Source organism: Schistocerca piceifrons, chromosome 1 (assembly GCF_021461385.2).
Source record: "Schistocerca piceifrons isolate TAMUIC-IGC-003096 chromosome 1, iqSchPice1.1, whole genome shotgun sequence".
Lineage (NCBI taxonomy): Eukaryota > Metazoa > Arthropoda > Insecta > Orthoptera > Acrididae > Schistocerca > Schistocerca piceifrons.
This window is the reverse complement of record NC_060138.1, coordinates 215,095,973-215,121,784: the sequence shown is the minus strand read 5'-3', so window position 1 is coordinate 215,121,784 and position 25,812 is coordinate 215,095,973. Positions and strand designations below refer to the sequence as shown.

At 43.1% G+C, this 25,812-nt stretch overlaps 1 protein-coding gene across 1 annotated transcript in view; it reads right to left on the bottom strand.

The window, feature by feature from the left end:
* Positions 1-24,964, bottom strand: part of LOC124804534 (zinc finger protein 16-like) — a 137,485-nt gene extending 112,521 nt beyond the window's left edge. Inside the window, exon 1 of the mRNA XM_047264761.1 lies at positions 24,826-24,964. The gene's annotated coding sequence lies outside the window, so the exon portion shown is untranslated. The remainder of the gene's footprint in view (positions 1-24,825) is intronic.
* Between the last annotated feature and the right edge of the window lie 848 nt (positions 24,965-25,812).

Genomic DNA, 25,812 nt, shown 5'->3' with positions numbered 1-25,812 from the left:
GTTTGCTGCAGAATTCTTGAATACATTCTGAGTTCGAATATAATAAATTTTCTTGAGACAGAAAAGCTTATGTCCACAAAACGGCATTGATTTAGAAACCATTACACGCGTGAAAATTGGCTTGCCTTTCTCTTATGTTATCCTAGAAACCAAGGATGGAGGGCAACAGGCATATTCCATATTCCTATATATTTCCAGAAAGTGTTTGACACAGTGTCCCACAGCAGACTGTTGACAAAGCACAGAGCATAAGGATTAGATTTCCAGATGTGTGAGTGTCTCGAAGACTTTTTAAGTAATGGAATCCACTACATTGTCCTCTGTGGCGATTGTTCATCAGAGACAAGGGTATCATCAGGAGTGTCCCATGAAAGTATGATAGGACTACTCTTTTTCTCTTCATACATAAATAACGAGGCATCAAGGGATCACCAATTTAGAATTGGAGGGCAGCTTGGAGGGTAAAAATCGTAGAGGGAGACCAAGAGATGAATACACTAAGGAGATTCGCAAGGATGTAGGTTGCGGTAGGTACTGGGAGATGAAGAAGCTTGCACGGGATAGAGTAGCATGGAGAGCTGCATCAAACCAGTCTCAGGACTGAACAACAACAACAACAACAACAACAACATGCAAAGTATGTCATTAGGTAAATTCGCTTGTTTCTGAGAGTAGACATTATATGAAGGGCAGTAATACGTACACTCAAAAATTTACAGCATTCTGCCTTATTTCTTGACTTCCGGTTCACATGCTACATCAACTGTTGGTATGACCATTTCTTGTACAGAACTGAATATAGAATGTTTATCAAAATTTAAAGAGAGTGCATTTTCAGAGAGTCCCAGCAAAATTATTCCGTAAGACATTACCACATGGAAATATGCATATTAAAAATCTCTCCTGATGCTTTTTCTTTATTGCCATTTGTTTTAACACAATTATTGTCGGTAAAAATTACCAATTCTGCTTCTAGAATGTAGTGTGGTAGCTCATTCACATATATAAGGAGTAGGAGCATACCCCAAATAAAACCCTGTGACTCTCCCTTTATGGTTTCTCCTCAGTCATTAAAATTCTCTACCCTTAAAGCACTGTTTGAATTATTCAGCAGAACTTTTTGCATTCTGTTCATTAAGTACAGTCCAAAACAGTTGTGAGTAAAGCTATCAATTCCACAAAACTTGAGGTTTTCTAAAAGTGTACCCCATATGATTTCCACAATCAAAGGCTTTGAAAAGATCACCAAAACTGCCAACTGGCAATGTTTTATAATTTCAGATTTGTAATATTTGTGAGTGAATGTAAAAATAGCACTCTCAGTTGAGCAACTCTAATGGAATCTTGATTGTTACACATGCTAAGTAAATTGTTTCTGCTTAAATGAGTGTCTCTATGGACCCTATGCCCATGGAGTTGCAATGAGAATACAGCCCAGGTAAACAATGCAGAAAAGTTTGTTAAAGAACACATAAATGAAAGACTCCTTCCTGGAACAAGTTTTTACAAGAACCATTTGTGGTAAAGTTTTGATTATCATTTGATCACCACAAGCCCTTAATTGGACAGATGGCCAAGCCCTTAATTAGACAGATGGCCCCAATAAATGACAAAGTTAAAGTCTATTATGTTCACTTTGGAGTTGAAAAATTAGAACACAGAGTAATGGTGACAGCCAATATCAAAGTCCACTGCAGTCTTCAGTCTACAGGCCACATCTAGATGATGCCTCAGGTAATCAACAATGGCTCCATGTTGTGGCCGCAACTGGCAGTAGCACAGTGTTGAAGATTCTAATGATTTCCTTCAGCAGAGCTCTGATTGACAAAACACTACTGTGGGCAGTATCTAGCCCAGAGGACTCAAAAGAATGAAATGGTCTGGCACAGCACAACACAGGCTGTTTTTTCCAGTATGACTGAGATGGCCCAACTTTCAGGGATTGCAATCAAAATGCTCTCATCTTGCAGGCATTGAAGTTCTTTAGCTTACCCAGTCTGCAAAAGTACATTGCACACTTTCAAGAAACGCAGCAAAGAACTCCAATGCCTGCAAGATGAGGGCATTTTGATTGCAGTCCCTGAGAGTTAGTGGGCCATCCCAGTCATAGTGGAAAAACAACCAGCGTTGTGCTGTGCCAGACCATTTCATTCTTTCGAGTCCTCTGGGCCAGATGCTGCCCACAGTACTGTTCAGTCAATCATAGCTCTGGTTAAGGAAATCATTAGGATCTCCAACACTTTGCTACCACCAGTTGCGGCCACAACATCGAGCCATTGTTGATTACCTGAGGCACACCAGGATGTGGCCTCTTGACTGAAGACTGCAGTGGACTTTGATGCATGAAAAAACGGATTCCTATTTGTTGCATAAACCCCCTAAATACACGCTGGCCATAGGGTTATTTCATATCCATCTAGCAGGCAACAACCAATACAGCTAACTGGCTGTAAAGGTGAGTGGACTTTTCATACAAGGCCAACAGAAGACGTGGACAGGTGAACAACAGCTGACAGCTGGGCCGAGGCTGTGGAATGCCGGTCGTCCCCATTGCGTTGGCCTGCTGTCGGAGTTGTGTGGTACACCTGGTGCAGGTAGTGGATGAAGTAAGAGAGTAGAGGGCTTCACATATACCTGGCAACTATCATCTGCCCCGGTCCGTTGTGTTTTGCTTTGTTTGGCGGTTCAACCTGTTCTGGACAGTTCTATTGTCTCGTGGCAAAATTTGATATCAAAATTGTTACAATATTACTTCAGGATGGGCAAGACTTTGGGCAGTTATATGGAAAGAATACAAACAAGGAATGCGTGGAACAAAGTTTGCAAGATCGAAGGTTTTGAACGAATGTGTGACATAGACAGAGATGATTACTGGAAACACGAATCATTATTCTTTACATTAAATACACAATTTTTCTTATAATCAGTACCACATTAAGTATTAGATAATTGCCATTTTACAGAGCCCTCAGGTGTCATAAAATAATTCATCATCATTTCTTGTACCTTATTGGCAGAAATTTCTCCTTGTGTGCATTTACTTCATGTTATACTTTCAGGTCCATTTGCAGACTGGTGATAATAGAACACTCTTTCAGCAACTGCTAATTGGTGTCCAGAGAATGGTCATAGAAGGTGTTGATGCTGCCCAATTTTTTTTAAATTTTAACTATTTTTTCCACTCACTTGAATGTAGTTGCCAACATTTGTACAGCTGGATACTTCAAGTGAAGGATGAGTAGCAGCATTAAATGGAACTCTTCATTCATGCATGGAGATCACCAAATGCTCATAAACTTCTCCAAAAATAATTAAAACTTATCTCCATCGTCCCTAAATTCCTCAAAAAGAACAAAAAATTCACCTACTTTATCACTTCCTATATTTAATCCATGGATCCAATGTACCCTCCTCCTTCCTCTTCTTCTTCTTCTTCTTCTTCTTCTTCTTCTACACTACTACTGTTCTGCAAACGCTGTACTACACAAACCACACTAATAATTCGTCATGCTCCATTTGCAGTCTGAGGGAAATTGAAGACAGACAAGCCATAGACGGACAGCACGGTATTCTGTGCTACTGTCTGGTAAGTATGAAGAGATATAGATCTCGTATCAGTACAGCAAGAATGTCAGATTTTCATCAGCTGGGTTGATGTGTTGTAAGACATAGATGGCTGGATACTATTAGCAGAGTCATGGAATTCCAAACCCAAGGTGTTGAAAAGGTCTAAACTGAGAATGTTTGTGGCTCCCATTGTAGCAAACACATGGACGCGTGCAGTGAAGGCAGTTGCCTAAAACTGGATCCGAGCGTAAAACTGGCCGTCAACTCAAAGAAACAAACTGGCTGGTGCAGTGTAGTGCTGGCGTATTTACCCTGGCTGTGCCAGGATACAGCCGGATGAATTTGTGGCCATATAACCCCACAGAAGCAATCAGGTCCACAGAGCCAGTGACCTATGTTGGCACTCACACTGCCACCAATCAGCCCAGCACATGTGTGAGGTCCTCTGGCTGTTATCTGCATGTATGCCCCTACAGCTTTGCAGGGGTTGGTCACTCGTGATGCTAGTATGAGAGGGGCTCCTAGCAGAGTGTACATATCAAAATTATTTGAATACATTACTTTTTCAAATATCTTTTAAAAGATGTAAGTAAAGAAATCAGACAATAGCTATTTAACTCTTTTTTATCACCTTTCTTATGACGCGGTTCAAAAATAGCATATTTCAATATATTTAAAAAAAAAAAAAAAACTGTGCCTGAGATGCGTTATATAATCACTAAGGACATTACATATTAAGTAACAATAACTTTTCAGAATTCTGTTTGATACTCCATCAACAACATATGAGCTTTTGTTTTTTAGATTTTTAACAAATTTATTAATTTCAGCAAAGGACACTGGTGATACTTCTAGTTACTTAAAGTTTTGTGGAATTATATTTTTAATATATTCTCTTGCTTCTTGAAGTGAACTATTTAATTCTATTTTTGCTGTTACATTTAGAAAGTGACTATAAAAAATACTCACAACTTGTGAATTATCAGTCACAACATTGTCATTTAGCTTTAGTATAATGTTACCTTGTACACTGACTGGCAGTCCTGTCTCCCACATTACAATATTCCGCAGAGGCCTAGTTTTTATCTTATTGTTTGTGTTATTAATTTCTGTTAGGACATTTGTACTTCTTGACATTTGAATTACCTTCCTTAAAATACTACCATATTTTTTGTAGTATGCATGTAATGTCGGGTCTTGACTTATTCTGGCCTTTATATAAATTTCCCTCTTCTCCGTAAGTGAGCTTTTAATTCCTTCAGTTATTCACAGTTTGCTAGTATTTTAATGAATCTTCTAGATAATTTTTTAGAAAAGCAACTTTCAGATACTGAGATTAATTAATTGACATTAGCATCTCTTTCTATATATACCTGATCCTATACCACCTCTACTGTTTTAACTTACTCTTAATATGTTCTATTATGTTATTATTAACTAGTCTAATTGTTTTATGTGAACCTGCCTACAGTAGTGAGGCGTTATATTGTTTATTTCCATTAATCATTCATCATGATCACTTACTCTATTAACAATTGGGTACACATTAATTGTTTCAGCCTAAGCACTGTTAATAAAAATATTATCAGTGAGTGTAGTCCTATCCAAGTTGGAAAATTGAGTATGGAAATTTGATTGAAATGTCAAATTACTGATTCTAGTTTTTTTCATGATCATATGCTTTAGGAAATCTACATGAAAATCTCCACTTGCTATTGTTTCTTCTTGTCTGACAGGCAGCACAATAATGCATCTAGGTTTCTTATAAATTGCTGGCAGTTTTCTAGAGGGGTTATGCAGACTTTTACAATGACCAGGGAAGTATTCTGCAGTAACAACTCACAAGCACATGCTCGTAGGATGTGATCTACACAAAACTATTTGTTTCAATTTTTTTTATTTTATGTACAACTTTCATAAATCTTGCAATTCATCCTTTTCCCATGTTAACTCTACACAAAAATTATGCTAATCTATAACACTTGATATTTGACTTTTCTGAGGCACACAAATCATCCATACTTCAGAATTATCCATGGCTTCAAGGTGAACAAGAAACTCACCAACCTTCTTTTGCAGCCACTTAAGTTTTTGATGAAAGAAAGAAATTTGATTTTTCTCGAAACTGTTACGTGTATTAAGACCATGTACAGTTCTAATTTCTTTCAATATTGTCTGTCTAACCTAAAATATGTACCGTCTCTGACTCCAGTCCCCCTCTGAATCTAATAATCACAGGGCTTTTGTCTTGTGTGCTCGTAACCCCCTTACACTTACTGCAAGATGCTCAGCTAATCTTTCCTTTCCCTCCTATTCAGATGAAGGCCATGATTTATGTATCCCCATCTTCCAACTGTGACAACAAGCACTGCACAGATGTGAGACTGTTTCAGTCCAAAGCAATCCACTCAGCTCTTCAAGAGCTGGCCATGTCACTGCAAAACCTCCACAAACTCTTCATGATTGTATGCTGTTGCTGCTTCTATTTCCTCCAGGTAACCTTTAATATTATATTCTACGTTGTTAGCCCAGCTGTTTCCTGCTCCTCCTACTGTACGTATCTGATCCTCTCCATCAAGATCTCTGTATAAGGCTCTGCATCCATTTCAGCTGCTTCTTTCATAACCTTGGGAAAGTGTGTCCAGATTGAGAAGTGGTAAGCACAGTGAAGATTAGGTGTCCACCTCCCATTCATCAATATCTGCAAGAGCGGGTGAACAAAATGAAAGGTCAATGGTTGGAAGGTGGGCAGAAAGAAACCCTCTAGCTCAGCTGAAACAGGTTCAACATCTGTTCAAATAACAGGCACCTTCTGATAAAATGAGGCTCTCAAGAACTCATCCCTTTGGTAGGTAGAGGTGGAACCCCAAAGCACATTGTGTGCATCATAACAGCCCTACAAGGAAATATCTCTGAAGGAGTTGCTCGATTAGAGCTGTGAGAGAATCTTCTTTAAGTGAGCAATTAGCTATCCCTAAGCTGTGCATAAAATTTTCAGCAATGTATGCAAGCTACTGTCCGCAAGTTTAAGGTGAGTGAGACAGGTGATGCGTAGTGTATATAAGATGTTACCCAAAAGTTCGCAGAATGTATGTTTAACTTCCGAAGTCTAGTCAGTACAATGGAACACCACCAGGTGGTACCTCCCACATCCTTTGAGAGCCAGTACCAAGGGCAGCTTTGTGCTAGATGGTTACATTTTACTCATTGTGTGCATTTCCCCATTGGAACCTGTTGCACAAAAATGATGCCGCTGTTCCGAATACAGTACTGGAAGATTGTAGGTGGATATATGCAATGTCATAGGGGGCGTGTCAGACGATTTTGTCTGACAAACTGCACACCCAAGGGATTACCTCAAAGTGTGTGTCATGAATTGTCAGCGACAAGCAGAAACAGCATTGCATGCAAGTCTGCTGAGAATTTCAAGGAATGCTTGACAGAGAACCAGATTTTCTTCTGACATTTATTACCAGTGATGAAAGCTGGGTTTACGGGTATGATCTTAAAACTAAGTAACAATGGAACAACCCATCATCACCCCATCACAAGGAAGCCCAGCAAGTGAAGACTAATGTGAAATCCATGTTCACATGTTTCTTCAAAAGGGAAGGAATTGCCAATATGGAGCTTGAACCTCTTTGTTAGTCTGGCATTTCAGTGTTCTACCATGATGTCGTGAGGGAAAATGTCAGAAGAAATCACTTAGAAAAATGGCGCACAGGCAACTGGTTCCTCCATCATGATAATGCATTGATAACCCAGGAGTTTCTGGCAAAAAACAAAATGACAGTTATTTCTCATCCATCGTACTCTGCCAACTTGGCACCAAGAGACTTTTTTCTGTTCCCCAGAATGAAACTCATGTTAAAAGGCTGAAGATTTCATACCACTGGGGAGATTCCAGCAGAATGGCAAGTGATAGTAAACTGCACCACAAAAAAAAAAAAAATGAGTTCCAAGCAGTTTTCAGTTCATGGAAAAACTGCTGGGAGCAGTGAATACATCCCCAATATGATTACTTTTAAGGTAATTGTGGTGAACAGGAGCTAAGTAAAGTGTAATTTTATTTATCTGTGTACTATGTGAACTTCTGGGTAGCCTCTGGCATTATTTGTTATGATAATGTCACAACTCCTTCAGATCTGTCACAGATAAGATTATCTTTCTTGTAGAGAGCATAGCCTCTTAGCACAGGAGGATCAGATGTTTAAAATATGTCTTCTGTGAAAATTGGCACAGTGATTTCTTCTGTGGCAAATGTTTGAATTTCTTCGTGTAAGTTCTAAAACCATTTACATTTCATTATAGTATGGCGCCCATTAATCAAAGTGAGTTGTCTTCTCCCCTGTTCTTCTTTTTTGGTGATGTGCTCCTGAGAGGCAGAGTGTGGCAAGGGATAGGTGATATTTGGGCTTGAAGGTCTTTTAGCAAAGTCATTATAATGCACAAAACATTCATCTTTATCATTTGAATTTAAAAAAGTTTCTGATCAGCTGTTTTTTTTTCCAATTCTCTTTGAAGTTGCTGCAGCCCTTGTTCTATGTTCTTGTTGAAATGTCGGAAGTACAGAGATGCTCACTTTATTTTGATAACACAGACAGCAAAATAGTGAATTCCATATGTTTAAAGTTTGAGATGTGTACCACTGCACAGGAAGTGGCAGGCTTGACAACTAGTGCTGCTGAAAACACCTATCTTGAAGCAACACTGCTGCGTTATCTTTCCATCAGCACAAAAACAACAGTCTCTGTTCTAAGAGGGAAATGGTTCTGAACAATTAAAGTACATTCACAGAATGTAGAATGCCACAACAACCTTGTGTGCTGTTTGGCCATATCTCCTGCAAGTATCAAACCATTGTTTATGACAGTACTATAACGCACTTCCGTTATTTAAAGTATCGGGTATTTGCAATATATAGCCATAATTTCAGATAAATGCATCCACCCACAATATGTATGGCCAATATAGAAGATTTAAATATTAAAATGAAGTCTCTTGTTTTCTCTGAAATGTTGCCCTACCCACCCCAAGGTAAGATAAGTGAAACATCTATTTTCCCTCTTTCAGTATCTACAGCATCTACAAGCATGTTGCATCATTTCCCAGTTTTTGTATGGATAACCATACAGTTTTAACTATAACATCGAAAACATGTTACATAGTTATTTTTTTGTTTTGCAGTTACATGTTTCAGTAGACCCAGAAATCCCTGCACCACAGTACCATAGCACACCACTAGAGGGACCAAAAAAGAGCACATCCGAATGATAAATTTGAGCATCATGTCATTATTAGTTTTTTGTATTTGACAGGAACAACTCTACAAAAATTCATGTCAAGCTGGTGGAGGCATATGGCAAAAATGCACCATAATATTACACAGTGGTCAAGTGGCACAGATGTTTCCCTTATGATCAAACAAGTCTGAATAACGAAGACCAACGTAGCAGACAATCTCTGTGTAGAACCAGAAAATGTAAGATAAGTGGAGGCTTTGTGCTTTGAGGACTGGTATAGCACAATCTAGGTAATGGTGGGAAAAGTGAAAACCAGTCACAGAACAATTTGCAACATCTCACGCATTTGGAACATCACAAAGCCCACCATTCACTGTAAGCCATGACTAGTTACACTCACTCAAAAAGTGTAGCAAACTGGGACAGCCATAGAAATGTTACAGATACATCAGGCCAATCCAGATGACTTCTTTAGATGCTTAATCATCATGGATGAGTGCTATGTGTATCACAATGATTCGAGGCAAAAAATGAAAACAATCAGCAGAAATATGTGGATTCACCATTATCAATAAAGGTGAAGACCCAATAGTCACTGTGAAATGTGTTGCTGAAGATTTTTGGGACTGGTAAGGTGTGATACTAACAGATTATTCTCATAAGGGTCAAAGCATTACAGAACACTGCCGAAATCTCCTGACAAGGACATGGGAAGTTGTCAGGATTATGAATTGTGCGAAGTGGACCAAGCGGTGTTTTTGCTCCTAAACGGAGCAGCTCATGCTGCACAGGACACAGACCCACATGCTGCTTCTTTGGGCTATCACATTTTACCCCATCCACTGTACTCTCCCGGCATGGGATCCAATAACTATCATTTTTTTCCTCAGATGAAGAAAGCATTAAATGGCAGGCATTTACAGAATGATGACAAGGTGATTTTCAATTGAGATAATTCCATGAAAAGCCAAATGAAGACTTCTACAGCCAATGTCTCTTCTCAAGTCACCTTTCCCTGAGAAAAACATGCTGTACTGGAGGTTTATTCAGCAAAAAAGGACTAACATCATTACCAAGCTTCATGGCCAGACCTTGGATTTTCTTATACCTTGTTAAGTCCACTTGTTACTGCCTGCAGACCGTCATGTATGTAAAGGAGTGTCAATTTCTAAGTGTAGCATCTTCTCAACATATGAAAAAAAGACATTCGAACAAACTACACCGTAGTATTTAAACAAACTTTTATACTAGCAGAAGATGTGAGTGATACATAGAGGGATTGTAGTATACTCCCACAGTCATAATACAAAGCTGTTTCTTGAAACTTGAGGGGTTAACTAAGCCGCAAAGTCAGTACTGAACCTGACAGGGGTTCTATCAGGCCCTGGAGCTTTATTCAGTTTTAAAAGTTTCAGCTGTTTCTTAACACCATTGACACTAATGTTTATTTCACTCGACTTTTCAAAGGTGCAAGGATTAAGAGATAATTCTCCTGTGTTTCCATTTGTAAAGGAAAGTTTGAAAACAGAGCTAGGCATTTCAGACGTTTCTTTGCTACTCTCAATTGCAGTTCCTGCCTCATTTGCTAGGGACTAGGCACTTATTTTGATGCCACTAACAGCCTTGACATACGACCAGAATTTCTTTAGATTTTGTGAAATATCATTTCACAATATTCTGCTATGGTAGTCATTGAAGGCATCATGCATTGCTCTCTTTACAGGCAACAATGTTTCATTCAGAATCTTTCTATCTATAGTCTTATGCTTTCGTTTACACCTATTATGCAGTAGTCTCTGTTTCTTTAGACATTATTTTACAGTGACTGTATGCCACAGACGATCCCTCGCATTATGGTCTATTCTACTGGGTATCACCCAGTGTATGGTCAACTAACCTTTTAAACTTGGGCCATAGTTTCTCTACATGCTCCTGCTCTGTGATGAAAGTTTCAAGTTCCTCATTCAGATATAAAACTACTGCAGCTCCTGCAACAAGATCTAAGATTGTTGCAGAATGTCACAGGGCTCTGGTGAAGCGAGAGGGAAGCAATAGTGAAACCAAATGTGGGTCCCTGGCCACTCAGGGATCGGTGGCGATGAACAAGCCGACAGATTGGCCAGGATGGGGGCACAGGCTCCATTCATTGGACCGGAACCTGTCCTGACAATAACAAAGTCTATGATCAAACTAGAACTCCAGAACTGGCTTAGTAGACAGCACATAGAATACTGGACCAAGGTCTACAAACAAAAACATGGTAAGGTAATGATGCCAAAGCATGTGTTTTAAAAGAAGCTCTGTAATCCTGGGCTTGAACAGGAAAGAGATTAAACTCATGGTTGGACTGATGACCAACCATGGTAATTTCAAAAACACACCTACATACAATGGGTATAACGGAAGAAGACCCTAAATATAGGATCTGTAATGAGAGTGAAGAAACTGCATCACACCTAATCTTCGAATGCATGGCATTAGAGAGCAAGAGACACAGAATTTTTGTGACAACTAGACCTGAAGAAATTGTGTCTAAGAAAGAAATGTAAAGGGACTCCTTGCACCATTTAAGGGCATTGGTTGGCTTTACTAGATATATAGGGAGCCATATTGTACAATGAACTCGGTTTCAGTGCAGGCAGTGGCGGGTTAGACCAAAGCTGTTTTAGCTTCCCTGCCAAAATCAAATCAACGATTGGGGAACTTGTGTACAAGTAAAATGAGGTTTTCTCTGAAGTTCTTGGCTACATCAGGAGACAAGTCTGGTGGGATATTGAAGGATCAAATTACCATTTTTTGCCCTCCCCCTGATACTGAGCCTTGCCCAATTTCTTCAATTTCTATCTTGGTAGATTTGAGTGTCTTGTCTATTGTGACAAATACATCACCTCCCTTTCATATTAGCTTATTTTTTTGATATATGTTAAAATTTTCCACATAAATCTCACTGCTATAAATTTCAGGTTTCAACCAGCTTTCAGTACCTAGTATTATGTGAGCTTCAGTGCTTCCCAAGATCACTTTGAACTCAGCCACTTTGTTGTCAATGCTTCAGCAGTTAACCACTTGGATTTTAATACTGTCACCTGTGGGAGGCATTTCTTTTGAGATTAGACTGATACTTCTCGCTTTCTTACAGGTACCATTATCTGGATTGAATGAAGAGTTACATAATCTAAAAAACTTTTGTGTGCATCCCGCACACAGTCATCTACCTAGGGAGCAGCCTCTTATGTGTAATGCACACCGTACAGTTATCAACCCTATGCTGCCAGTCCAGGAAGCCAAGCCTAGCCTGTCACAGAAACTTCAAAGTCTCTGATTCAGTCCTTCCGTTTGACTCAGAACCAAGGGGAGACAATCAGTTCTGGGGCCAATGCTGTGCACAAGGCTGTTCTTCTCTGCCAGTCACTGGAATGATTCAAGTATGACCTCTGTGACCAGATAACAGGCATCATTCATTCCAACGTGTGTCATGATTTGCAGTAGGCTGCACCCTGTTCCCTCAATGGCTGCTGGAATAGCCCCTTCAATAAGCTGAACATGCTCCCACACACACACACACACACACACACACACACACACACACACACACTCTCTCTCTCTCTCTCTCTCTCTCTCTCTCTCTCTCTCTCTCTCTCTCTGAGTGCACCAGGTGTCCTTTCCTATCCCCTGCTGCCATTCCTCCAAGGGGTAACATCATTCTCCATAAATTTGAATTGCCAATGATTAATAGACCCCTAATTCGTACCCTTTTGTATTTGCTTCCTCTTGACACTGGACTAAACAGGTTTCCCCAAAATAGGTAAAGGTAGTCCCACTGGCTCAGTTTCAGTGAAAGACAGCACCTTGAACTTATTGATTAGAGGAATCGGTATAACACCCTGTGTCCTCCCTGGCCCCCATCCATCCTGTACAGGATGTGTAGCTCTACCATTGAAACGCCACTCACAGTCAAGTGGATGAGTAATGACAGGCCCATACTTTCTGTAACGGAGACAGGATCCACAGGAGATGGTAATACTTGAGGTATCTTTGGTACCAGTACCACAAGTACATGCCTCTCAGGAGCTCTTCCAACAAACCAATCTGCAGTAGCTGCCAACCATTAGACAGTAGTTAGACAATTTCCAGTTGCTTACGAATGTCAATCAACTCATTCCATATCTGACAACAGCATTCACAGTAGAGGACAATATTAGAATAATTACAGCACACACAGAGGCATTCAAACTATCATTATTCCTGCACTCCTTACTTGAATGGCTTGGGAAGAAGTTCTAATAGCTGGTACAATGGGACATACCCTCTGCCATACAATTCACAGTAGTTTGCAGAGTGTAGATGTAGATTAGTCTAGATGTCTGGCCTCATTAGTTTCCCTGTCTGGATGAGCGTTGATGCCTACCAGGGGTAAGCTTATGCAACTGGATGATTGGAATTTTTGATTTAAATTTTCTGTTTCCTATCCTCAAACAGCCACGAAACTAGTCAATCTAACCGCAACCCAATATATCTAGGGAAGTGTGCTATGACTGGGATGCAGCAGGTTCACCAAAGATTGCCTGTCAATGACTGTTTTGCCTCTCCACCCTGTCAGTTTTTATAGTGTTTGTACAATCATTGCAATCTGCATCATTATGCTAAGATTCCTGCTCTCTGCAAAACAAGAAGTTCTACTATTAAGTCTCATTGAGACTGCTGATAGCATGCCTAGATCACACAATTATGGAGCACTGAGGATGCCAACCACCTCCAAGCCTGGTACCCTGGAATACTCCAAATCAGAACTCAACAATTGAAGACCAATTTCCCCAAGATGCTTCCTACTTGCAATAATCCGGAGACACATGTGACTTACAGAATGTTACAGAAGTCTACAGGTAGCCCATCATGTCCAAGAGTAATTTTAAATTTGTCTTTAAAAATATTTTGAATGGCTGATTTATTTGCCACAGAAGGATTGTCACCTCAGTAGAAGTTGTTTGTTTCCCGAACTACTAACAATGAATCTACCTACCACTCCCCACCCCCTGTGTACACTATGTGTGTGGGTAATTAGGAGTTTGAGGGAGGAATCACATGATAGCTGCTCACCACTATTCCGGATTGGTGGTGCAGGGTGCGAATTCTCTCCTGTAATGGCACTCTGCTAGGTGGAGTGTGTTTCCTTCCTCACTCCTACGCGGACACAGGTCCAATATTTTTCAACAATGATCACCTCTTGGTGATGCCAAGACTGGACGGAGGCCTAGGAGATTGTCCTGGACACGAATAGTTATACCCCATAAGGATATGAACCTGTATTGAGAAATGGATACGGTAGTAGAGGGAAAAGTGGGGTGATGGTCCCAAACTAAGTGAAACATACACACATCAAAAAAAGTTTTGCATTACCTCGGTTCTGAGAGTTCTGGAACCTGTACAGAAAATTGGAATAGAGATCAACATAAACATCATTTCCACCCTTTTTATTGCTCATGAAAGCCACACATTGATTGTTGTATCACCATGACCTTCAGAGATGGCGGTCCAGATTGCTGTACACACTGGTACCTCTAATACACAGTAGCACATCCTCCTGCATTGACGCACACCTGTATTTGTCGTGGCATACTATCCACAAGTTCATCAAGGCACTGTTGGTCCAGATTGTCCCACTCCTTAATGGCAATTCGGCATAGATCCCTCAGAGTAGTTGGTGGGTCACGTCGTGTATAAATAGCCCTTTTCAATCTATCCCAGACATGTTCAACAGGGTTCATGTCTGGAAAATATGCTGGCCACTCTATTCAAGCAATGTTGTTATCCTGAAGGAAGTCATTCACAAGACATGCACAATTTGGGCACGAATTGTTGTCCATGAAGACAAATTCTTTGTCAATATGCTGCCAATATGATTGCATTATCGGTCGGAGGATGGCATTCACATATTGTACAGCCATTAAGGCGTCTTCCATGACCACCAGCGGCATACATCGGCCCCAAATAATGCCACCCCAAAACAGCAGGAAACTTCCAGCTTGCTGCACTCGCTGGACAGTGCATCTAAGGCATTCAGCCTGATCGGGTCTAATTGAAGGCATATGCGACACTCATCGGTGAAGAGAACATGGTGCCAATCCTGAGTGATCCATTCGGCATGTTGTTGGGCCCATCTGTACCACGCTGCATGGTGTCGTGGTTGCAAAGATGGACCTCACCATGGATGTTGGGAGTGAAGTTGTGCATCATGCAGCCTCCTGCGCACAGTTGTAACACGACGTCCTGTGGCTGCACAAAAAGCGTTATTCAACACGGTAGCGATACTGTCAGGGTTCCTTCGAGCCATAGCCCGTAGGTAGCAGTCATCCACTGCAGGAGTAGGCCTAGGGCGGTTTGAGCGAAGCCTGTCATCGACAGTTCCTGTTTCTCTGTATCTCCTCCATGTCCGAACAACATTGCTTTGGTTCACTCCAAGACGCCTGGACACATCCCTTATTGAGAGCCCTTCCTGGCACAAAGTAACAATGCGGACACAACTGAACAGTGGTATTGTCCATCTAGGCATGGTTGTACTACAGATGGCACGAGCTGTGTACCTCCTTCCTGGTGGAATGAATGGAACTGATCTGCTGTTGGACCTCCTCCGTCTAATAGGCCCTGCTTATCGATCATTTACATCTTTGAGCAGGTTTAGTGACATCTCTGAACAGTCAATGGGGCTGTGTCTGTGATACAATATCCACAGTCAATGTCTATCTTCAGGAGTTCTGGGAACTGGGGTGATGCAAAACTTTTTTGATGTGTGTATAATGAAAGGAAGATACAAGTGAGCTAGGATGAGGAAATAAAGTACAAGGTGAAGTGTTAAGATGGGATGGGGGCTTGAGGGTGGAACTGACAGGGAACAGAGATACATGTCGAGAACCTACACTAGAGGAGATTAAGATCAGGGGCTCAGTAAATAGCAGATGTACTGGAGGGATAGTTTCCACCTGCAGGCCAGAATAACCGATTTTGGGTGAGGAGGGGGACATGACAATTCCGAGGAAGTCAACGTTTTGATGAGCAGTTTCTTCCATTACTGGCTGGTATGTTTTTTTTTTGGTGGGGATTAAGGGCGCTCAACTACTGAGGTCATTAGCGCCCAGTCAGAGGTGTTAGAGCACATGGAATCTAGTAAAACTCAAGGGGAGGGGGGGACACCAGAAAGGCTTGACAAAGATGCAGATAAAATAAGTAAAAAAGTTAGATGTCTTCGGACAAGCCAGTCAAAGTTATAAAAGGCAGAACACGAGCAGCTGCTCGAGCGTCATCAGCTAAAATATCCGGTAAAGTAGATGGCAGGGACAGGACAACACGAGATTGACTAAAGCGGGGACACGACAATAAAACATGGTGCACTGTTAATGCCTGACCACAAGGGCACTGCGGGGCTGGGTCACCGGAGAGCAGGTAGCGGTGGCTAAACCGACAATGCCCAATCTGCAACCTGGTCAGAAGGACCTCTTCTCGCAGAGATGGTCGGGAGGAGGTTGTCCAAGCAGTTGGGAGCGGTTTTACTGCCCGGAGCTTGTTTCCTTGGAGGGATGACCAAGCATCCCACCACAACGACACAAGCCTCTTACAAACATCCCCACGAACGTCAGATGACGAGAAACAATGGGTGGCTGGCCGAGGCAGGAGGACTGCTGCCTTGGCTGCAGCATCTGCAGCCTCATTCCCAGGCACTCCTACACGTCCGGGAACCCACAGAAAGCTGACAGGAGAACCATTATCAGTGAAAGAATGGAGGGACTGCTGTATCCGTTGAACCAAGGGATGGACCGGATAGGGAGCTCCAAGGCTCTGAAGAGCACTGAGTGAGTCAGAGCAGGGGACATACGATGAATGGCGGTGGCGGCGGGCATACTGAACGGCCTGATGGAGAGCAAAAAGCTCGGCCGTAAAGCTGGAACATTGGTCGAGGAGCCGGTATTTAAAGGTGGCGGCCCCGACGACAAAGGCACAGCCGACACCATCGTCAGTTTTGGAGCCATCGGTGTAAATAAAGGTGTGACCAGCAAGTCGAGCACAAAGTTCGACAAACCGTGAGCAATACACTGCAGCTGGAGTACCCTCCTTCGGGAGTGAGCTGAGGTCGAGATAAATATGAACCGGAGCCTGGAGCCAAGGTGGTGTCGGGCTCTCACCCTCTCTGAAGGTGGTAGGGAGGGCAAAATCCAATTGTCGAAGCAGGCGATGAAAGCGGACTCCGGGGGGCAGCAGGCAGACACATACAACCCGTACTGACGGTCGAGAGAATCGGCGAAGAAGGACTGGTAAGAGGGGTGGTCGGGCATAGACAACAGCCGGCAGGCATACCGACACAGCAGTACGTCGCGCCGGTAGGTCAATGGTAATTCGGCAGCTTCAGCATAAAGACTCTTGGCAGGACTAGTGTAGAAGGCTCCGGTTGCAAGACGTAACCCCCGATGGTGGATGGAGTTGAGACGGCGTAAGAGGGATGGCCGAGCAGACGAGTAGACGACGCTCCCATAATCCAGCTTCGATCGGACTATGGACCGATACAAGCGAAGCAGGACAGTGCGACCCGCTCCCCAAGATGAACCACTAAGAACTCTGAGGACATTAAGGGAACGTGTACAACGGGCCGCCAAATAAGAGACATGCGGAGACCAACAAAGTTTCCTGTCCAACGTAAGCCCTAGAAGGGCAGGCGACCGCGTAGGCCCCACCTGTGCGTAGTGCGGAGGGTACCTCCTCTCCAACAGGTATCATAAGCCTTCTTCAAATCAAAGAACACGGCTACCGTTTGGCGCCTTCGCAAAAAGTTGTTCATGATGAATGTCGACAAGGTCACAAGGTGGTCAACAGTGGAGCGGCGGCGACGAAAGCCGCATTGGACATTGGTAAGTAGCCGTCGAGATTCAAGAATCCAGATTAACCGAGCATTAACCATGTGCTCCATCACCTAACAGACACAGCTTGTAAGAGAAATGGGGCGGTAACTAGAAGGAAGGTGTCTATCCTTCCCGGGTTTGGGTATAGAAACAACAACGGCGTCACGCCAACGCATGGGGACCTGACCTTCGGTCCAGACGCGATTGTAGGTACGAAGAAGGAAGCTTTTGCCCGCCGGAGAAAGGTGTGCCAGCATCTGAACGCGAATGGCATCTGGCCCCAGAGCAGAGGACCGGGACAGTGCAAGCGCACGTTCGAGTTCTCGCATAGTAAAGGGGGCATTATAAGTTTCCAGATTCAGCGAGTGGAAGGAAGGTCGCCAAGCCTCTTCTGCCTCTTTGGTGGGAAGGAAGGCAGGGTGGTAATGGGCGGAGCTTGAAACCTCCGCGAAAAACCGGCCAAAGGCGTTGGAGACAGCCACAGGATCAACAAGGACCTCATTACCTGAGGTCAGGCCAGGTACCGAGGAGTGGGCCTTAATGCCCGACAGACGGACCAGGCTACCCCAGACGACAGAAGAGGGAGTAAAACTGTTAAAGGAGCTGGTGAAAGAGGCCCAACAAGCTTTTTTGCTGTCTTTGATGACTCTACGGCAATGCGCTTGGAATCGTTTGTATCCAATACAATTCGCCAACGTAGGATGGCGGCGAAAGGTGCGTAAAGCACGTCGTCGAGCACGGATAGCGTCTCTACAAGCCTCATTCCACCAGGGGCCGGAAACGCGACGTGAAGAAGAGGTAGTACGAGGAATGGAACGTTCGGCAGCATTGATGATAACAGCCATGAGGTATTCGACCTGACTGTCACAACTGAGAAAATAGTGGTCCGGAAAGGTCGCCAGGGAGGAGTAAAGTCCCCAGTCAGCTTTCGGTATGTTCCAGCTCGAAGGACGTGGGGATGGGGTGTGGTGCAAGAGATGAACGACACAGGGGAATTGGTCGCTCGAATAGGTGTCAGAAAGGACATACCACTCGAACCGATGGGCAAGAGTGGTAGAACAGATCGAGAGGTCCAAGTGGGAATAGGTATGAGTAGAGTCCGAGAGGAAAGTCGGGGCGCCAGTATTGAGACAGAAAAGATTGATATGGTTGAAGACATCCGCCAAGAGTGAGCCTCTTTGACAGGATGCAGGAGAGCCCCAAAGGGGATGATGGGCATTGAAGTCGCCAAACGATAAAAATGGCGGAGGAAGCTGAACAATCAGGTGCATCATGTCAGCCCGCCTAACTGCGGATGACGATGGAGTGTAGATGGTACAAACTGAAAAAGTAAAAGCAGAAAGAGTAATACGGACAGCTATTGCTTGGAGTGGGGTGGTCAATGGGATGGGATGGTAATAGACATCGTCCCGAACGAGCAACATGACCCCACCATGAGCTGGGATACCGTCCACAGGGGTGAGGTCATACCGCTCCGAGGTATAGTGGGTAAAGGCAATACGGTCAGTCGGGTGCAACTTGGATTCTTGGAGACCAAGGACGAGCGGACAGTGCAGGCGGAGGAGCAGTTGTAATTCCTCCCGATTAGATCGAATACCTCTTATGTTCCAATGTAACAAGGCCATCACAAGTCAAAAAAGAGGGGGAATGAGACGGGGGAAGAGCTGGTCACCTCGACGGCCGCGGAGGGCCAGGTTTCGAGGGAACAACGCTACAACCGGCGGGAGGCGGATCCTGTTCCATCGAGTCGTCGCCAGCTGCGGCCGCTGTCCCGGGTTGTGTAGGAGGGGCAGCATCATTTGCCGACGAGAGGCCAGCTGAGCGCCTGGCAGCAGAGCGTCCTGGCGAAACTGAGGACGGCCGGGAGCAGCGACTCACGGATGGAGCGTCAGACGAAACGCGCCGGGGTGGAGAGGGGGATAGAGACTTCTTCTTGGAGGCCTTCTTGGAAGTCCGAGGAGGCTCAAGGATGGTGGGCTGGACCCGAAGAAGGTCCTCACGCGCGGGGTCCGTTTTGGAACGCCGGACCTCGGAAGCTGCGGTCCGGAACGTTTCCCCAATGGACGCCTGAGAATGAGAAGAGGATCGCTTCTCAGGCGTGGGGGGGGGGGGGGGGGGGGTTGGTAGGACGAGGAAGGGTGGCCCCTGGGGTAGAGGGGGCGGGGGCCACGGGGGAGGAGGATTTGGAAGGGAGGGATTTGGGAGGCGGAGGCATAGACCCCGGATGGGGGGAGGAGGAGGCGGAGGGGGGACAGGATAGGGGTGAGGATACCGCGGAAGGAGTGGACACAACTGAGGCAAATGAAGTGGTCAACGGCACGGGATGGAGGCGGTCATATTTCTTCCTGGCCTCAGAATAAGAGAGACGATCCAAAGTTTTGAGTTCTTGTATCTTCTTCTCCTTCTGATACGCGGGGCAGTCTAAGGATCTAGGCGAGTGGATGCCAGGACAATTAACACACCGAGGTGGTGGGGTGCATGTATGTTCCTCACGAAGAGGACGTCCACAATCGCCACAAAGGCGCTCAGTTCACACCGTGACGACATGTGCCCAAAGCGCAAACACCGGAAACAGCGCATAGGAGGCGGGGCGTAAGGTCGCACGTCGCACCGGTAGCACATCACCTTTACCTTCTCCGGGAGAACGTCCCCCTCGAAGGCGAGGATAAAGGCCCCGGTGTCGATGCGACGGTCTTTGGGGCCGCGCTGGACTCGCCGGATGAAATGCACACCTCGGCGCTCCAGGATGGCCCTGAGCTCCTCATCAGATTGCAGCAGGAGGTCCCGATGAAAAATAGCCCCCTGCGTCCTATTTAGTGCCAGATGCGGGACAATGGACACTGGGATATCCCCTAGGCGGTCGCACGCCTGGAACGCCGCCGACTGTGTGGCGGATGTGGTCTTTATAAGTACGGACCCCGAACGCATCTTACTAAGAGCCTCGATTTCCCCGAAGATGTCCTCAATGTGCTGAACAAAGAACATGGGTTTGGAGGTGGCGAACATCCCCCCATCGGTTCGAGAACAGACCAAATAGCGGGGGAAGTACTTCGCCCCAAGCCGGCGGGCCTGTACCTCCTCCCAGGGAGTGGCCAAGGGGGAAAGGGCAGGAGAACCAGAACCAGAGACAGTACCTTTCCCTTTGAAAGACTCGGCCGCAGAGCGACCTGATACGTGTTGACGTTTCATCTGCGAAACGTCCGCCACGATACCATCCACTCCGACCAGGGGCTCTCCCCACGGGCGCCACCCAGCCTCAGAAAGGGCCACCTGCCAGGAGTCCTGATGCCCCAAGGAGACGGGCATCTACTCCTTGGCCGACGTGGGGAGGGTGCAGCTCAGGTATCGGCAGTACGATCCCTGTGTTGTCAGGGGGCTACAACCTAGAGGGTACATGACGACCCCACCACAACGGGCTGGCTACCGTGCTGGATTTCTGGTGCCATGGAAAGTCCATCATGATCGTAGGTGCAGATGGGGACGCACTATGGGCGTAACTTGTACAACCCATCACGCGTTTAGGCCCAATTTGAGGAATAGTGGGTATGGTTACAACGCCGGTACAATGCTGAGTGCCAAGGTCTTAGTGCACTGAGGACCAGTGGTACACCACGTAAGGCGTCCTTCCCCAAAAGGCTCGTACTTCTGTAGAATTTTGAAAAATGGAGGTCAAACCCCAAGGGGGACCATCACATGGAAAGCCGAAACGGTTGAAACTCCTTTTAGTCGCCTCTTACGACAGGCAGGAATACCTCGGGCCTATTCTTACCCCGGACCCGCAGGGGGTACTGGCTGGTATGGTTGTCTGCTGATCCTAGTTGGGCAGTGCCCATGTACAGGTAGCTGTCGAGTGGTTACAATAAAGTTGGTAGATGAAACAACTGCTTTCATAGCACCTGCCTATGGTGAAGTAGGATGTGTCAGTGACAGCTCTGAAATGATAAATGGGCTGATGCAGGGGACGACCTCATACTTGTGACCTGCACATACATATGACCCATAGGGCATGCGGTTAGAATAAGGAGTATCATAGGGATGGACAAGTAAATTCCTTAGGGTGTTTGGATGGGAAACTGCGAATTTGAGGGCACAAAGAATACTGAGGGCGATATTATGCATTAAAAATATAAAGAGAAACAGTTGAAGACTGCGACTCAGTTCTTCCAGTCCTGGGCAACAATGTGTGATGAAATTTAGTTCCTTTAAAAAACAGCTTGAGCTATTGAGCTATAAATTTGTGCTAGTTAATCATTTCTATTTATTCATTTCAAAACTGGACATTTGTGTCAGTGAGGAAATGTTGTAACATATGTAGACAGTACTGAAATGAAATATAATAAATGAACATGGAAATTTTATATGCGACAATGAAAATAACACTAAAAATAATATTAATAACAATAGCAATAATAATGATACGTATAGCATTAGAACATTTTTCCTTATCTTCAGGGCCCAAACACAATATCCAATTATTTACCCCCCACCCCCACCACCTCCCCCCAGACAAAATTATTATTTGGAAGTACCAAACAGTTAAAGATGTGTAAGTATCATTTTAAATTGTGTGCCTGTCAACCTCGCTTCAGATTGCAATCCTTCAGTGTTGATCTATTTTGACTAGTTTCAGTTAGTCATTCAAACAATTATCAGAGGTTTAAATAAAATATTTTCATGATGGCAGTAATTAAATACAGTAAAATTTCTTTTTGTTTTATTTACATTTGTATTAGTGACTAACACTGACTGAAGCTTTAAATATGAACAAATGCCCAACTCATCAAGTGGCTAGCATCCTAGAACAACAAAAATTACGCTTAACGCAGTGTACCTTAAGCGGCCAACCAAATTACGATGCATCAGTGAAAAGATGCAAAAACACATGTTCATCTTGGTGATTCTTTAATGTGTCATCAGGGGTCATAAGCATATATTACTCAAGTGCCAGATTTAAAAATTAGAGTCTAGTGAACAATGCAAGCCATCAGTATATTCTTTGAAATGTGACACCATATATCACATACTTAGGTCAGTAGTGTTTTTTGTTTGTATACTCGAGTTGTAGATGTTGATTACGTGCTTTTTCACAGTATGTGGTTTAGTTCTTCTGGATTGTGGCTTACATCATGCTGTTTATTAGATCTTTATCAGTCTAGTGAAGACTGAACCATTGAGGATGATGTTTGTTTTGCTAATACTTTTGTGTTGTTAGTGATATCATCCATAAGTTGTTTCCTAAGATTTATACCTCTGCCATGTTAACAACACCACTGGTCCATCAGTGCACTATCAGGTAGTCTACTAATGGGTGTGAAAAAATTCTATCATTAAAAAAACCTTGTGGGCACGGACACAATCAAATCCAAACTATCAACAAAGGATATCTACTTCCTTTGTAGACATACTCATCTGCACTAATTTCTTCATATACCCACACCTGCCCATGGATTGATCTGTGGGCAAACTTTTGCAGATTATTTCACAAGAAATGGCACAGGCAAAGAAGATCATTATTGAAAAATGGGAATGATTGATGATATCAGAATCTACCAGGTGAAGCATATCTGGACAAAGAACATCCTGAATTTGTGTTGTATTTGTATGTCTTTACTCACCCCATAAACCATGACTTGCTTCACAGTTTGTACACACTAACAAGGGAAGACGCCCCCCCTTCCCACCAGTCTGAATACTCTAAAAGAATATTCTATTAATGGAAGAATTTTGCAAACCTGGAGCTCATGTCCCGGAGATTACATGAAAGCCACCACACACACTTTCTTGACTATGGCTTAATTCGGTTATGCCCCAAAATCTTGGTTGTAGTAACAAAGGTCTAGGTTAGGTTGAAAAGTGACAATCTGGTTGTCAGTTGACTAAGTCAATGAATGTTACAGAGAAATAAAGGTGGTGGCGATAAAATAACAGCAGTGCAACCTAACATTTATGTTTGCGGCATATCAAAAAATGCAAGGTGGGGACCAAAACATAACTTACACCACCATGCAAATGTGAGCAAACCATATCAAAGCTAAATAAAACGAATAAAAATATTATTTTTTTAACCATAAATATCATAACATTCAAATAACTCAGCACAGAAGTGTCACACAGTTAGTTTGTTCCTTAGTTGACAAACCATGCATAAAAGACTTCATAAAAGAGTTTTTTCCTCGCCAAAGCACACAAGAAGAGTTGTAATGTCCCGGTATTTGAGAAACACTTCTGGCAAGTTACACTGCTACCACTTGGGAGTGAAATTCGATGAGGCATTGCAATGGAGTAAAATAAATATCACAAATTAGTCCCTGAATACAGATTCTATATACTCAAATCTTCACACAACAGGCTATCCGTGAAACAGAAATATTAAAATAAATAAACATTCCAGCATTACTCCCTAATTTTAATTAATAAAGACGTACAAATGTCATCTTCCCTGACATTACCTATAAAGGAAATACAGTTTCAAAGTCACTATTTTTATTTCGTATTCATAATTTCTTCAAACGTTAATATTTTGATCCAATACATAAGAATAAGACTCAAGATCATACACATATTCTATAGGCCTTAGCACCTAAACTAAGACAAAAAATTTAAGTTACCAGAATACTACACGGGAAATTTAACAACCAAGAGCTTGCGAATTAATACGTAAGGGAAAAGAAAGAAAACATTAAATTAGGTTGCAGTATCTGTTCATGAATACAGATCACCTCTTAACACAAGCACAGTGGATTCCAATTTACGCTTCAAAACGGCGATTATTTATGAAAAATACAATAACTGACAACTCTGTTGATTTGTGGGTTAAAAAACACAAACCTAGTTTACCATGAGGTAACGTGGCCCTCTATCAATCAATAACAACATGTACAACTACCGGAGAAACGAAACAATTTGAGGTTATATTATCGTCAACAAAGTACAATAAACAATAGAAAGCTTTGATGACACACTTAAAACAAACCCGCAATAACCCGACTACGTTAGTATGAGTCGTTAGGATCAACTTACGGCTCTAGAACTTCGACAACACTTATATGTTGTATGTCTGCGTTATTATCACTACAGTAGTACGTAGTTGTCGACCGCAATAATTTTGAATTAGGATGAAGATCACTTGCCTGCATTAAGTTTTCTCCATTTCCTTGCCGCTTTTGGTGTCTCCCACCTGTGTGCGGCATCTAGAAATATTTTGATTCAAAATACACAAACCTAACCAAATTCTCCCAATAATAGAAACAACTTTCGACTGTTTACAGATACATCGTTCAAGTTTTGGTGTCTTCAATGGTTGGTGCTACTGAGTCACAGATCTTACAATGAACGGAAGTAAAGTTTCAAAACAACAATCTTGAGAGCGTGTTACACATCGCTACTTCAATTTGACGCTCTCAAAATTTTCTGCTATTAAGTTGGAGTATATAAAATGAAAATTTTGAGGTTAAAGTATTGCCAGTCAAGTCTGTTGCCTTTTCCAATCTTCTAAGCTTAGATGTGTCACTGTTCAGTGTTAGACTTCAGTTTCATGAGTTTAAAAACTGCATAAAAATTAAGATTGAAAAATAACTCTGAAATATGTTAGAGGGTATGATAAAGTATGAGCGTATGTATATTAGTTTTTATCCTTGATTCTCCTGGCGAATGTCTGTGAAAATAGCTCAACTGCGTGCAATGCATAGACTCGCAAAAAAATATTACAACTCCAAAGTGTGTGATACACACGTTTCCTCCTTTGTACAGACCAATGTCAACTTTCAGGGTTATCTCGGATTACAAATTGCAATACAACACAGGCTAGAAGGATCAGGAATATTCAATGTCATTATTTGACATTAAACGGCAAATTTTAAGTATTGCAGTGGCATGTTGGCCACAGTGAGCAGAGATCTTTTCGTAAAAAAACGCGGTAAAGAAATTTGCACCAAAGATCACATGGCCTACCTTTGTAGACAACGTCCATGAGAACGACGGAAGACTATAATGTCGATAGGTGAGCTATATGTAAGTAAGTCCTATTGAAGGACTTACATATTTCTGCATTGGAATGTATTAACGAGGCAAATGATTGTTTCAGCAATAATATAGATGAAGATTTAAGATCCCAGCAC